A 14,738-nucleotide genomic window follows, 5' to 3' on the forward strand; every position below is an offset into this window, starting at 1 on the left:
CTGCTCATTCCAGCTGGTGCCCGGGGGCCAGAGATGACGTCATCGGGAAGGACAGGTTTGCAGCCAGGGCGGGGCGGGGGAGGGGGGTGGCAGGGGGTGGGGTGAGCGGGAGGGAGGGGTGGGGCAGCAGGAACTTTTTAGTCTCCTGGGACTGCTACCTCATCCTGAGCGGGAGGAAAACTGGTACGAATGCAGCAAGCAGGCTTGCCCAGTAGTCCTTTGAGAACCGTCCAGAAAATTCTCATGGGGGTGTAGGCATCACAACTCAGAGTGGAGTTAGAGGCAGCCAAGTGAGGCTGGGGCCTGCTGCCTGAGAAAAAGTGCGTGGATGGGGGTGTCTGGGTGGCTCAGTGGGCTGAGCATCCGACTCCTGGTTTCGGCTCATGTCATGATCTCAGGGTCATGCAGTCCAGCCCCGAGTCTGGCTCTGCTGTCAGCGGGGGAGACTGCTCGAAGATTCTCTCTCCCTGCCCTTCCCCCCACTGGTGATCGCAGGCACACGATCTCTCTATCTCTCAAATAAATAAATCAATCTTTTTTTTAAGTGAGTGAATGAGCATGAAGAAAAAAAATAACGGCCAGAAACGGTCCAATATGGGGGCTCTCCACTGGATGGGTTTCAGGGCATCCTGAATCCACAGGATTATATGATTTGGTGTGCATGATCCAGGTGTATCCAGTTAAGACACCCAATCCTTTGAGTTTGAATAAAGTCAATGCCTACCCCGTTCCATGCACTCCTCCCAGCACCACCAGGGATACTGGGATGTTGCTTATGATTTTCCCAATTATCAGACCCCACCCTCTTCCAAATTAGTACAGTTTGTGAACCATCTCACCACCCTGCTGGTACTGGACTCACCCAGAGGTAGAAATCAGCCTCCCTCCATGACTTCAATCCACATACAGAATCATTCATACACAACACATTATACGGGTAAAGTTTCAAGGACCAGCGAGGTAGATGAGACATTTGTTTTGTTTTGATGTTGCTGTGTGTGTGTGTGTGTGTGTGTGTATGTTTTATCTTCCCAGTGTTCCTTCCACCATCCAGTAAAAACAAAGAACTGCTGGGCCGCCTGGCTGGCTCAGTCGGTGGAGTGTGCAACTCTTGATCTCGGGGTTGTGGGTTCGAGCCCCCCGTGGGGTGCAGAGATTACTTAAAAAAATAGAATCTTAACAATCAAAAACAAACAAACAGAGAACTACTCCCTAATTCCATGTTTCTGGAAATGTTGCTCTATATAATATCGTAGCCCACCAGCCAGGGGTAAGCACCTGACCCAGGCCCAGCCCAATCCAATGAAGGTACCCCATCCCCCGATACTGAGGTGACTTAGCTGGTGTGAGGTAGGCCTGGGGATGTTGGGACCATCTTCCCAACTATATGGAAGAGGCCTCTCTACAGGAAAGAGAATGAAGCCAAGCCAAGAGAGACAAGGAGATGAGAAGAGATGTGTTCTGGATCCCCTTGAGCCAATGGGAGAACAGCCACAATGCTAACGGCGTTCCCTTGAGTTCTGTAACTCAGTGGAACATTGACTCCACTGTCACCTTCCCAGTTAAGGGGACCAATATATTTCATTTTTCCTGGGTTTTTTCCCCTTAAGAAATTTGAGTTGATGTTTCATCACTTGCTACCAAAAGACTGAGTACAGAAAGCGTTTCCGCCTACTCTACTTTGCTGGTCCTCAAACCTTTAGCCAAGTCTGCAACACATTTTTCGGTATTGAGGTCATGGGGAAGTGCTGATTCCATGTCTAGGCCAACCAGGGCAGAGAGAGGGAGGTACCTGCCGGATGGCGAGAGGCTCCCAGACTGAGTGGTTCTCTCATGCAAGATAGTTGTCCCTTTGTTCTGCTCCCACCGTTCATACCCTGACCTGGGGCCTACAGCCCCATCAGCTAATCTCCGATGAAGGCATTTTCTTTCACAAAACGAATCTGGGGACGCCCGGGTGGCTCAGTCAGTTGGACGCCTGCCTTCGGCTCAGGTCATGATCCCAGGGTCCTGGGAGGGATCGAGCCCCGCATCGGGCTCCTTGCTCAGCGGGGAGCCTGCTTCTCCCTCTGTCTGCCGCTCCCCCTCCTTGTGCTCGCTCTCTGACAAATAAACAAATAAAATCTTTAAAAAAAAAAAAGGAATATTTTCATAGCACGTATGTATTTTTTTCTATGTGCATTTCTCTGGAGGGAGCATTGGTAGTTTTCATTCAATTCTCAAAGAGTCCCATGACTCAGAAAACAAGATAGAAAACAAGAAGGTGATGGGAGTGGGGCGGGGGGAGGGGGGGCCCTCAGGCACAGGTGCAGGAGGGAGGAGAGCACTGCCAGGCAAAGGAAACTGGGCTCTGGCCTAATGGGCACATCACACGCTGCTCCAACCAGAAGACCCCTGAGAGGTGTTTCAACATTGACAGGCTCAGCACTCTTGGTTCACACCAAATCTTAACAAGAAAACCCAATCTGTGGGGCATTGGGTGGCTCAGTCAGTTAAGCTTCCAACTCTTAGTTTCAGCTAAGGTCATAGTCCCAGGGTCCTGGGATCGAGCCCCGCATCGGGCTCCCTGCTCAGTGGGGAGCCTGCTTCTCCCTCTCCCACTCCCCCTGCTTGTGTTCCCTCTCTCGTTGTGTCTCTCTCTGTCAAATGAATAAATAAAATCTTTAAAAAGAAAAAGAAAATCCCTGGTCTAGCCTAATCGATTCATTTTACAGATGGGGAAACTGAGGCCCACAAAGAAGTGTTGCTCAAGTGGTCCAGTGAGTTGTGACATCACTGGGACTAGAATGTATGACTCCCGGGCTCCCGTGGCCAGGTCTTCTCTCTACTCTCTGCCTGGGAAAATGTGAAAGCCACACTTTCTGCCCCGAAAAGCTCAGGGTGTTCAGTCCCTCCCACAGCCCACACACGGGGGGCCTGTCTCCAGTCCCGTAAAATGACCCCCACTCCAGCGTCCTGCTTTCCCCCACCTCCCTCCCACCCCCCAGCCTCTCTGGCCAGTCCGGGGTCTCCTTCATCCGGGAGAGAGTTGTGGAGGAGGGGCTGGAAGCACCTCCCTGCTCATCTGGCTATGGCTGCCGGCCTCTCGGCCTCTCCTCCTCTCCTCCTCTTAGGGGTCGAGCAGAAGCCAGTGTGAACCTGGGGCCTGGGGAGCAAGATCTGCTGGGGCAGAGTCCCAAGACATCTCACTTTACAAGGATGGAATTTCACGACTTGTGTATTTTAATTAAATTTTTATTTTTATGCAATTTTAGCTGAAGTTCCCCTACTCCTACAGCTCACTCATTGTTATTAAAAACCATGACAAGATGAGAAAGAAAAAAAGAAAAATGCTGTCCGAGCAACGAAAATGAGGCCACACTTTAGAAGAGGTCTGACCGTGTTGCACACTTGAAGTCCACTCCCAGCCTTCGGATGCTGATTCCGCCCCCATGACTTCACAGATCAGATTTTAAGTCTGTGGCTTATTGCTTTCTGAGCCTCCTGGGGCTTATAGGATTATTTGGGATTTAATCCTTTAATAATTTTTCCTCCCTCCTGTCTGAGGGCTGGTTTTCCAGCTGAAATCAGCCTGGGTAAAACCACTTGCCCCAGCCCTTCTCAGACTGCTGTCCTATACTATGATATGAAAATTAAGGAGGGGATCTGTGGAAAGCCAACCACTTCTGGGACTGACAAAGAGAAAGCTTAGGGACCCGATTCTGAAGAAGGGGGAAGGCAGCCATGCCAAGGCCTGGGCTGAAGCCTGGCATACGTTATCCTATTTATTCCTTACCACAGCCTTGGAAGTGAGGGTTGTTATCCCCATTTTACAGAAGAAGAAACTGAGGCTCAATAACAAGTAACATGTTCAAGTTGACAGAGATGGTAAGAAGCAGAACCAGGCTTTCCACCCCCTCCCACTGGACTCGGCATGCCTGCTTTCTGAGCCACACCAGCTGCTGGGCGCTAGCCGCCCCTCCGCCCCCAACCTGTTATCCCTTTCAGCTGAGCACGTGGCTAGACAGGGACGCCTGTGGTATGGAGACTCAAGCTGATCCCCCTCACCCCCTCATATTCTCCAAGATGAGCAGATGGGATCCGATTCAGAGTGCCCTGAGCGCCCGCTGTAAACCGGGCGGGAGGACAGAGACAGAGGCACAGGCAAGACTCTCCATGCGGGGCAGGAACCAAACCCATCTGAACTAACACAACAGGCCACGAGGTTTCTGCCGTGTGGGGGCCCAGCGGAGACGATGAGCCTCTGACCTGCACACAGGTGGCCACGTTTGGACTCAGTCTTGAGTGGCTATGTTGGATGTCCACCAGCAAAGAAGAAAAAAGGGGAGCATGGAGAGGGGTGACAGCATGGGCAAAGGTGTGGGGGTCCGAAAGAAAGGGTGCATTAAAGGGGCGCCTAGGTGGCTCAGTCGGTTGGGCGTCTGCCTTCAGCTCAGGTCATGATCCAGGAGTCCTGGGATCGAGTCCCGCATCGGGCTCTCTGCTTGGCGGGGAGTCTGCTTCTTCCTCCTCCTTCTGACCCTTCCTCCTCTCATGCTCTCGCTGGCTCTCTCTCGCTCTCTCAAATGAATAAATAAATAAAAAGAAAGGGTGCATTAAAGAAACTGCAGAAAACACAGTTCTAAGTGCAGAAGGGGAAGGGACAGCTCAAGGGAAGGGACAAGGTGCCCAGCATCCTTTTGCCATCAGGCATTCCCAGAGGGAGAAAATGAAATGGAAATCCTGACTTCACATCCCTCCTTCTGGCATCTCTGGCTCGCAGCTGAATCAGTGGCTCGCCTGTTTCCGGCTTTCTGGGAGAGGAGGTTGCACTCGTTCACCTTGACTGGTGATTCCCACTCATGAGCCCGAGAGCCCCAGTAACCGGCCCTCCTGCCCAGCAGCGCCCCACTGGAAGACAGGAGCCAAGTCCTTGAAAGGGACTCCTGCCCTCCTTCCCTCAGCTGAGCTCTGCAACCGGCAAGTCGTTCTTATGCACAAACGTATGCACAGTTCATTCAATCAACAAATCTCTAGTGGGCAGCTTCACTGTGTCACAGGGGCTGTGCTAGGCATTGGGATGTAGAGGTGATGAAAAAGACAGCCCTGGCCCTCCTGGGGAAAGGAAAGGACAGATAAACAGGTCATGGCAACCCAGTAGTTCTGGGTTCTGTCAGCAGAGGTGGTCACCGGGGGAGGGGGGGTTGACAGCAGCATGATCTCGTTGGAAATGCCAGTTTGCAGATCTATTGATCTATTGATCTCCAGATCTATTGATTCAGAAACTGGGGGTGGGCCTAGCAGTCTGTGGTTTAACAAACCCTCCATGTGATTCTGATGCAGGCTACAGTTCTCCTCGAGAACAGGGAGCTATCGGAATATGGAAGAGGGAGTGGTACTTCTCCCTGAATGGAGTGATGGGGAAGGCTTCCTGGAGGGAGAAATTCCTGCAGTGGAACCTTCCAGAACAAGGTGCCGTGTGAAGAGGTAAAAAGCTGTCCCAGGTAGACAAAGCTGTGCATGCAAATGCGTAGAAGGTGAGGAGGCTCTGGGGGTCTTCAAAGAATTTACGGGAGTGGTGGGTGAGCAGCCAAACGGCTGCAGATGAGACTGGAGGGATTGAGAAAAGACAGAGTAAAAGATTTCAGAATTTCTGATGGAAGGAAGGTGAGAAAGAGAACTCAGGTGGGCAGGTGGACCCCCTGCAGTAAACAGCCCAGCCTGAGCCATGCAGGACACATACCCTCAGGGACCTGGAAGCTCCCCTCCCCACCCCGTCTCCCCAAAACTTAACGAAAAAAAGGCATGACCTCATGTGTTATGGCTGCAAAGGAGTGGGGGAGGCCAAATCCGGTGTTTGTATTGAAATTAATTGGGGGCTCCACGGATGATGAAGGCTTCGAGGAATGCACAGGCTCCCCGTGTGATCCCACGAACAGTGGTGTCGCTTACGACCACCGGGGCCCCCGGAGGCTCACATCTGCACGTCCGCAGCCCTTCTCGATGAAACAATCATCATAGGCAGACACGAATATTTAAAATCCAAAGCAGATACCTACAGGACCTTGGGATGAAGAGGGCTTTGGGCAAGCACCCCAGAGCTATTTTTAGCCTAGGAAATGAAGCCCCCATCTTACCCGGGGGCAGCCGCTTGTCAATCAGGAAAATCCCTCTGCTCACCCCCGGCCCTGATTTACGGTGATTCAGAGAGGAGACGCTGCCAGGAACAGGGCTGGGGCCAGGAAAATTTCATCTGTCTGGAATCCGACAGGAAAAAAGAGGCCTGGAAATTTCAGAGGAAGCTGGGATCTGTGCCTGTTCCAGCCCCTCTGTTTGTGTTCGCTCAGCTGGCTCCTGTTAGCGAGTTAAGGGTCCACTGAGGAAAAGCGTCAGGCCAGGTTTTTCCATCACTCCAGAACCTTGAGCTTGATCCCCAGGCAGCGGCTGCCCCTGCGACCTCCGACCTCCGACCCCAAACAACAGGAACCTTCACCAGGTTCCCCCGGCCCCCAGCCCTGGGCCGTATCTTAAATGAACATCTTTGCTGTTGTTGTTGTTGGTTTTTTTTCCTTTTCTCTTACCAAAAAAAAAAAAAAAAAAAGGTAGCAAAGTGATTCTATCTTTTTTGTTGTTTGTTTAATCAGATTTAGCACACTCAAGAAGTAGGGTTCAATATGAACACTAATTAATTCAATTTAGTTTTAATTTCCTCCCCTGGAATGGCCCAGCTGTCCCAAAGCAGCCTCCTCATCTGTCCTCCCCGATGCTGGGGCACCAGGAACCCCCTAACTTCCAAATCTGATGCTATGAGCTCTAGAAGAAAGCCAGGGATTAGGGCTCTGCTCAAAGTCTTGCAGTGTGGCAAGTCCTAAAGGGGCGAACAAAATTATGTCCTTTGCACGCGTGCATTCCCTCGTTCCCTAAGAGCCTGTCTTGTGCCAGGCCCCGTACTGGGGGTGTGGTATGGGACAGGGGGGATACAAAATGGGCATGACCTGCCCTTGAGGCACTCACACTTGGGTGGGGGGCAGAGCCCTGTAAATAAAGAACTGCACTGTTCTAACTACCTTACAGAAGAGCAAATGGGATCACCCAGGTAAGCGGGAGAGTCACAAAGCACAGAGGAGAAGCCCCTTGGGCTGGCTCCGAAAGTAGTTGAAAGGGGACAAGATGAAGGGGACAAGTAGATCCAAGGGGAAGGAACCATGTGTGCAAACACAGAGACGCAGGAAAGAAAGGGGACAGACACACGCCCATATCCCGAGGAGTCCGGTGTGCCTGGGACATAGATAGGATCTGAGAGTTGGGCTGGCTCAGGAAGGGGGTTTGTTTAGGCTGTTGGGACTTATGCCAAAGGTGCTGGAGAGTTTAGCTGGGGAACACTGAGGTCAGATGTGCACTTTGTCCAGGTGACCTCGGGAGCACTGTGGAAGCTGGAGGCAGAGGGACCAGGGGCTGATAAGACAGCAGAGATGGAGGGAAGGGCAGGGTTTATTTATTTATTTTTTTATTTTTAAAGATTTTATTTATTTATTTGACAGAGAGACAGCGAGAGAGGGAACACAAGCAGGGGGAGTGGGAGAGGGAGAAGCAGGCCTCCCGGCCGAGCAGAGAACCCGATGCGGGACTCGATCCCAGGACCCTGGGATCATGACCTGAGCCGAAGGCAGATGCTTAACAACTGAGCCACCCAGGTGCCCAAGGGCAGGGTTTAGAGGACATTTGCAATCCCAATTAGAATACCCATGGGGGCTGGCAGATGGGAGTTCAACATTCAGACATGGGTGCGCAAGGGGAGACCTAACTTCCTAGAGAAGCCAAAGCAAAACCTCATGCCATAATGTCTGAACGACAGAAAGCATTAGGCCCACGGCTCCTTCGTACAGGCAGCCAGGGACCCAGGGGAAGTGAATCTCAGTGGCCTGGCCCTGACCTGTCTTGGAACCCAGGGTTTCCAATAAGGCACTTGCCTGGGACATGAAATTTAAGGCTCAAAACTCAGAAATCAAGGGGCGCCTGGGTGGCTCAGTCGGTTAAGCGGCTGCCTTTGGCTCAGGTCATAATCCCAGGGTCCTGGGATCGAGACCCGCATCGGGCTCCCTGCTAGGCGGGAAGCCTGCTTCTCCCTCTCCCACTCCCCCTGCTTGTGCTCTCCCTCTCTCGCTGTGTCTCTCTCTGTCAAATAAATAAATAAAATCTTTAAAAAAAAAAAAACAGGGCACCTGGGTGGCTCAGTTGGTTAAGCGACTGCCTTCGGCTCAGGTCACGATCCTGGAGTCCCTGGATCGAGTCCCGCATCGGGCTCCCTGCTCGGCAGGGAGTCTGCTTCTCCCTCTGGCCCTCCCCCCTCTCATGTGCTCTCTCTCATTCTCTCTCTCATTCTCTCTCTCAAATAAATAAATAAAATCTAAAAAAAATAAAAATAAAAAAATAAACAACTCAGAAATCAAGAAATAAAAATATTTTAATGCGGTACTTTTTAAATCAAAATCAATGCAAAACTTTTGGATAAAAATATGAAAATTTTAAATAAAGATCCAACTTCACATCCAATCTCCTGCCTCATCCACCTCACCCTAATCCCAACTCTGGTTCCAAAAAAACCTTAGTTTCAAAAAGCAGGCAGCCAGGGAAGCCTGGCTGGCTCAGTCAGTAGAGCTTCTGACACTCGATCTCGGGGTCATGAGTTTGAGCCCCACACTGGGTGTAGAGCTTACTTTAAAAAAAAAAATTAGTAAAAATTTTTTAGAAATAAAAAATAAATAACAGGGAGCCAGCCTGATATTTTTTTTAGTATTGTGTTATATTGTATTGCTCTTGATGACTGAGTTTTTGGGTGCCCCGTTGCATTTTGAGCCGGTGACAAGTGCCTCGCTCCCCTCACCCTAGACCTGGGGTTGCCAAAGAGAGCCCCTTCCTGGAATCCAAGCCCCAGTGAGGAGCCCTCCAGCCTGCAGAGAACAACATGCCTGCTTGAATTCTGCTTGAGAGCTGTCCAAGCTCATGTGTGCCGAGGACTCCATGCTGAGCAGCAACTCGGACCCAATAGGTCTTACAGAACCTAGCACCCCATCGCTTGGAAAATCCGATGCTACCATGCACCTGGGAAGGCTTGTGCAAATTTTCTTTCGTTTTTTTTTTTTTTTTTTAAGATTTTATTTTATTTATTTGAGAGAGAGAGAAAGTGAGAGAGAGAGAGCATGAGGTGGGGGGAAGGGCAGAGGGAGAGAGAGAAGCAGGACCCTCCACACACACACACTGAGCAGAGAGCCTGACTACACCAGGGACTCCATCCCAGGGCCCTAGGATCATGACCTGAGCCGAAGGCAGTCACTTAACCAACTGAGCCACCCAGGCGCCCCGGTTGTACAAACTTTCTAAGCTCAGTTGCCTCATCTGTAAAATGTAAGGAGGAATGTTTATTGCTTTTCACTTCAAAGATATCTAAGTCAGCCCCAGCGCAGGACCCAAACCCAGGACCTTTGGTGCATCCAGTCCACCAACAATGAGCCCATGCCATGGGTCAGGCAATGTCCTGGGGAGATGGTGATAAACAGCCCGTGAGAAAGGTATTCCCACCCCCCTACCTGCCCCTGCAGGGTTGGTTTGTTTGTTTGTTCAAGATTTTATTTATTTACTTGAGAGAGAGAGAGAGACAGAGACAGAGCACCAGCAGGGGGAGCAGCGGACAGCTGGGAGCCTGATGCGGGACTTGATCCCAGGACCCTGGGGTCATGACCTGAGCTGAAGGAAGACGCCTAACCGACTGAGTCACCCAGGCACCCGCCACTGCAGTTTATATGCACATATTTGAAAGAGCTAGGTCCAAACAGAGACCAAAATCATTCATTCATGCGTTCATTCATTCATTCATTCATTTGGTAATAGGCATCCACTGAAGAGCCGTCTCTACCAGCTGCTTCCAGGCATGTTGGCATCGCACACAATCCCTGGCCTCAAGATCCTTACAACCTGATGGCCAGGTAGACATAGAAAAAGGACTGCAATACAGAGCGAGGTGAGCTCTTTAGAGACAAAGGAATACGGGAATTTACGGCAGGTGGGGGGGTGGGTGGGTTGCAGAGCAGGACCTTGAATTCCGCTCAAGTAGAATGTGCCAGATGGACTAGCACTTTTCAGACAAGGACCTTGTCTTAGTCCATTCAGACCGCTAGAACCCAAAGACCAGAGACTAGGGGGCCGGAGATGCCCAGAGAGAAACAGAGCAACCACAAGACAAGGGCCAAACACCGTCACCTTCTCCAAGGCTTTGCCATTTGCATTCTGGTTCTAGACCCCCCACTATATGTGTCCTTGCCCTAAGCTCCCCTTTCCTTGGTGGGACTTAAGCAAGGCTCCATGCCTCGTAGATACATGACCCAAATCAGAATAGGTCCATCCTGCCCACTCTTGGGAGACCAGTTTCCTCGTTTCAACATCCTTAAAATGGTGAGATATTCCAGATATGCCAGAGCTCTGAGCTGGAGCGAGGAATGTTCTTCCCATGGATAATCTGTCCTGTGCTTCTGGGGGATTTCAGGTGAAATAGCTTTGGGCGTCTGGTCGGAGAACCTAAGCGTTACATGGGAAAATGAGTGTTGACTGAAACAGCCAGTTTAATGAGGAGTTGGGGCCTGAGCATAGCGCCCTGGGCAGCCCAGTTGACATCTCACTTCTCCCTCTGTTGCCTCACTCCTCTTAATCCTAAAGCCTTACTCTAGTCTCTCTCACTTCATAAGACACACTTTCTCACTACCTCCAGGGGGACGCTGCCAGTCCTGCATGCCCCACCCTCTCTCCTTCGCCAGAACTTCTCGAAGGAGCCAGCCACACTCACCACCACCATTTCCTCAACTCCTGTGGAGTTCTCAACCCTCTTCCCACCATTCCATGGAAACAGATGCGCTAGTCCATGGGTTTAATGGAGATGCAGCTTGTGGTTGATTTTGAACTTTCTCTAGCTAAAGTCACCAATGACCTCCTTGTCTTTAAACTATGGTTTGATTCCTGTCTTCATGCCCTTACCACTCAGCTGCGTGGAACCCTTTCTCCTTTAGTGCCTCCACTCTCCCCCAGATACCACTCTTTCTCACCAGCCTCTGGTCTCCCTCACCCCTCCCTCTGCTGGCCTCTTATTTCAGCTCTCTTCTCCCTCTGTACCCTCTCTTGGTTCAGCTCTTCTGAGCCCAAATGCCCCTCCCTGGCTTGTACTGCAACATCTCCAGCCTAAAGTCTTCTCTAAGACTTGGGCCTCTCCTGTCTCATCTGGTCATTTCATCTGAACATTTTTCATACGCTCAGAATCAACAAGTCCCAAAGGAGCCTACCCTCTGCTCCCCAACCTGCCCTTCCTCCCATATTTCCCTGTTTTGTTGGCTGTGACCACTACACGCAATCACCCAGCTCAAAACCCTGGAAATCAATCCCAACTCCTCCCTCTTCCTCATCTTCCATATCTACTGAGTCGCCAAATTGTGTAGCCTCTTATCAGAAATCTCTTTAACCCCAATCCCTGCTCTCCATTCCTCCCACCCCTGTCTCGGTTCAGGTCTTTAGCATTTTTTCCCTTGGATTATGGCAAAATATCCCAACTGACTTTTCTACTTCCAGACGTTTCCAACTTCCATCCCTCCTCTCCATGGCCGCCAGCGTTCTCTTTCTAAAAACAGACCAGAAAGTGCCATTTTCTGCCTACAAGTTTCCAATGGCTCCCCACTGCCAATAGAATAAAATCCAAATTTCTATTTTAGCATACAGGGCCTTTGCTGAGCTGGTCTTACCACACGCCCTCTGCCGCCACTGTTCCTCCTGAAGGCTTTGACCAGATTCTGTGTTTCTCCCAGTCTCGATTCATGCTGCTTCTTTCCCACTCTGCCATAGCACCTGCAGATCTGCTATGTTTGTGTCCCCCCAGAATTCATGTTAAAATCCTAATTCCCAGGGGTGCTTAGCTGGCTCAGTCAGTGGAGCATGTGACTCTTGATTTCAGGGTTGTAACTTCAAGCCCCAGGCTGGGTGTAGAGATGACTTAAAAATAAAATCTTTAAAAAAATAAAAAATAGGGGCGCCTGGGTGGCTCGGTCGGCCAAGCGATCCCAGGGTTCCAGGAGCAAGCCTTGCGTCGGGCTTCCCGCTCAGAGAGGAGTCTGCTTCTCCCCCTTCCTCTGCCCCTCACCCTGGCTCATGCTCTCTCTCTCTCTCTCCCCCTCTGTCTCTCTCTGTCAAAGAAATAAACAAAATCTTTAAAAAAACAGAAAAACTAAACCCCCAGCCCCCAGTTGGATGGTGTGTAGGGCTGGGGCCTCTGGGAGATGAGTAGGTCCTGAGGGCAGAGCTCTTATGAATGAGATCAGTGTCCTGATAAAATGAGAACCCCATGTAAGGACATGGCAAAAAGACAGATGTTTATGAACCAGGAAGTAGGCTCTCACCATCCACCAGAACTGCTGGCTCCTTGATCTTGAACTTCCCAGCGTCCAGAACAGTGAAATTAATTTTTGTTATTTATAAGCCACCCAGCCTGTGGTATTTTTGTTCTAATCGCCTGAATGGATTGAGACAAGGTCTTTGTCCAAAAAGTGCCCCTCGCTCCCACTCCACACATCAGGGCTCCCTCCACCCAGAGATGAGAGAAGTTGTCCCTTTAATGCACTTGTATCTGTGGGCTCTGGGGATTCCCTGTGCCCTGTCCTGCCTGCTGACTTGGCACTGCCCTTGTGGAGGCTGCTTCCTTCCAATAAGGGTCAGGCCCTGGGAGACCTGGGGTGGAGGCCTGAGGGTGTGTCCTGGACCTCTGGCCTTCGGCCCGCCCAGCAGAGCGCCCCGTCCCCCGCAGGCTGGAAAGGTCACTGAGGTTTCTCTCCACCCTTAGCCTCCTCCTCCCTCCCCACCTCCCACCCCATAAACACATAGCCTGCAGAGGGCTCTCCTTGAAGTCACTGGCTATCCCTCCGAAAATAGGAAGAATCCCCAAAGCAAACTCTAAATGCTTTACCTCCCCATCCTCCCACAGCCCCACCAGCCTGTCCCTGATTGGAGCAAAGACAGTTAGAAACCAGCAAGCATGGAAAATGACACAGCAGATGTTGATTAGAGACCTTCACACCAGAAAGGGAACTGGTCCGTGCAGGGGGCCAAAGAGCAAGGACCTTAACTGACCCAGCGCCACGCCTGCATTCCGGCTTCTTTCTCTTCAGCCCTTTGGGCCTCCAAAGCCTTAGCTGCACAGGAAGATCCTGTCTTCCTTCAAGCAGGCAGAACGTTCACCTCTGCTATTAACAGAACATCCGGTAACATTTTAATTGAAAACTTAACTGTAATTATTCCACCTGTTGACCAGGAATGCGAGCAAACCCAAGGCCAACTGTGAGGCAGCAAATAGAGCCACATGTGAAAAGATAGGAGAGAGAGAGGCAAAGGCTGAGGATTAAGGAACCAGGGGAACCCTGGACATTTCTCCTACTTGAAGCCCAAGCACCGTGTCTCTGCCTCACAGGAGACCCCGCGCTGGTTCCCTGAGAGCCCACCTCCCCCCAAAACCTTCCCCGAACCCACGTACACCCGTTCCCCACCACCCGTCTGCCCTCCCCAGTCCTGTACGGGCCCATTGATCCCTGTTTCTTGCTCCAGGCAGACTTGCCGTCAGCAGATTTGAATGATGTGGGTCCAGTCCTCCCCGCATGGGGCTCGGCTGTCCACAAGCCCACGGCAGGGTGTGTAATAGCCTGGGAAGCCACAAGACCCAAACGTGGCGACAATCATTTACAGGAATACTTGGCAGGGAGAACCTTTGTTCTCACATCCTATCAACCCAGATAGATGATGAGGAAGAAAGGAAGATTTGCATGAATGTTTAAGTAAAACACCATCTTCGAAATCATGTGGGCTAAATACAATGTGGTATCCACAACTCGATCCTGGCTCCGGAAAAGGACAGGAGTGGGAACACTAGAGAAATACAAATAAACACTGGAGTTTCGCTGCTGGTAAGGGCACCAGGGTTAACGTCTCAGTTTTGACGAAAGGATCATGGTTCCATAGGATGTTAACAGGGGAACTCTGTCCTCTCATGGCGACTTTTCTATAAACCTAAAATTATTCCAAAACAGTTTAGTTTAAAAAAACAAAAACAAAAACATGTGGCTGCTTCTGGCTTCCTGCCCACCCCCTCGGCCCCCCAGCCCCCAGCAGCACAAATTCACTGTTGGCTCCAACCGAGAGCCTTGGGTGGCAACCGCGAGGAGCCCCACAAGGGTAAGCTGGGACCAGAGGCAGGATGTGTGGTCATGGGCAGGTCTGAGCCAGCTCGAACACAAGGGAATCAGTCTGCAGAACCACAGACAGACCCAAGCCCTGGAATTCCAGATTGTTCCAGATCTACAGGTCATTTGTTCACTTAAAAAATATTTATCATAGCACGCGCCAAGGGCCGTACTAGGCTGCTGGGAGAAGGGGAATGTGGGGGGAAGGGGGCCATGGGGACAAAGATGAGTAAGACCCAGAGGAATACAGTCTCCTCCCTTGAGGAAGCAGTGAGGGAAACAGATGGGCTCCCCACACGGTGACAATACCTGGCAGTGACTGGAGTGTGGGGATGGGCCTGCTGGGACGATCAGGGAAGGCTTCACAGAGGAGGCCGTCTGCTGGGACGATCAGGGAAGGCTTCACAGAGGAGGCCGTCTGCTGGGACGATCAGGGAAGGCTTCACAGAGGAGGCCGTCTGCTGGGACGATCAGGGAAGGCTTCACAGAGGAGGCCGT

The sequence above is a fragment of the Leptonychotes weddellii genome, chromosome 15 (assembly GCF_054177405.1).
Source record: "Leptonychotes weddellii isolate Sample4059 chromosome 15, ASM5417740v2, whole genome shotgun sequence".
NCBI lineage: Eukaryota > Metazoa > Chordata > Mammalia > Carnivora > Phocidae > Leptonychotes > Leptonychotes weddellii.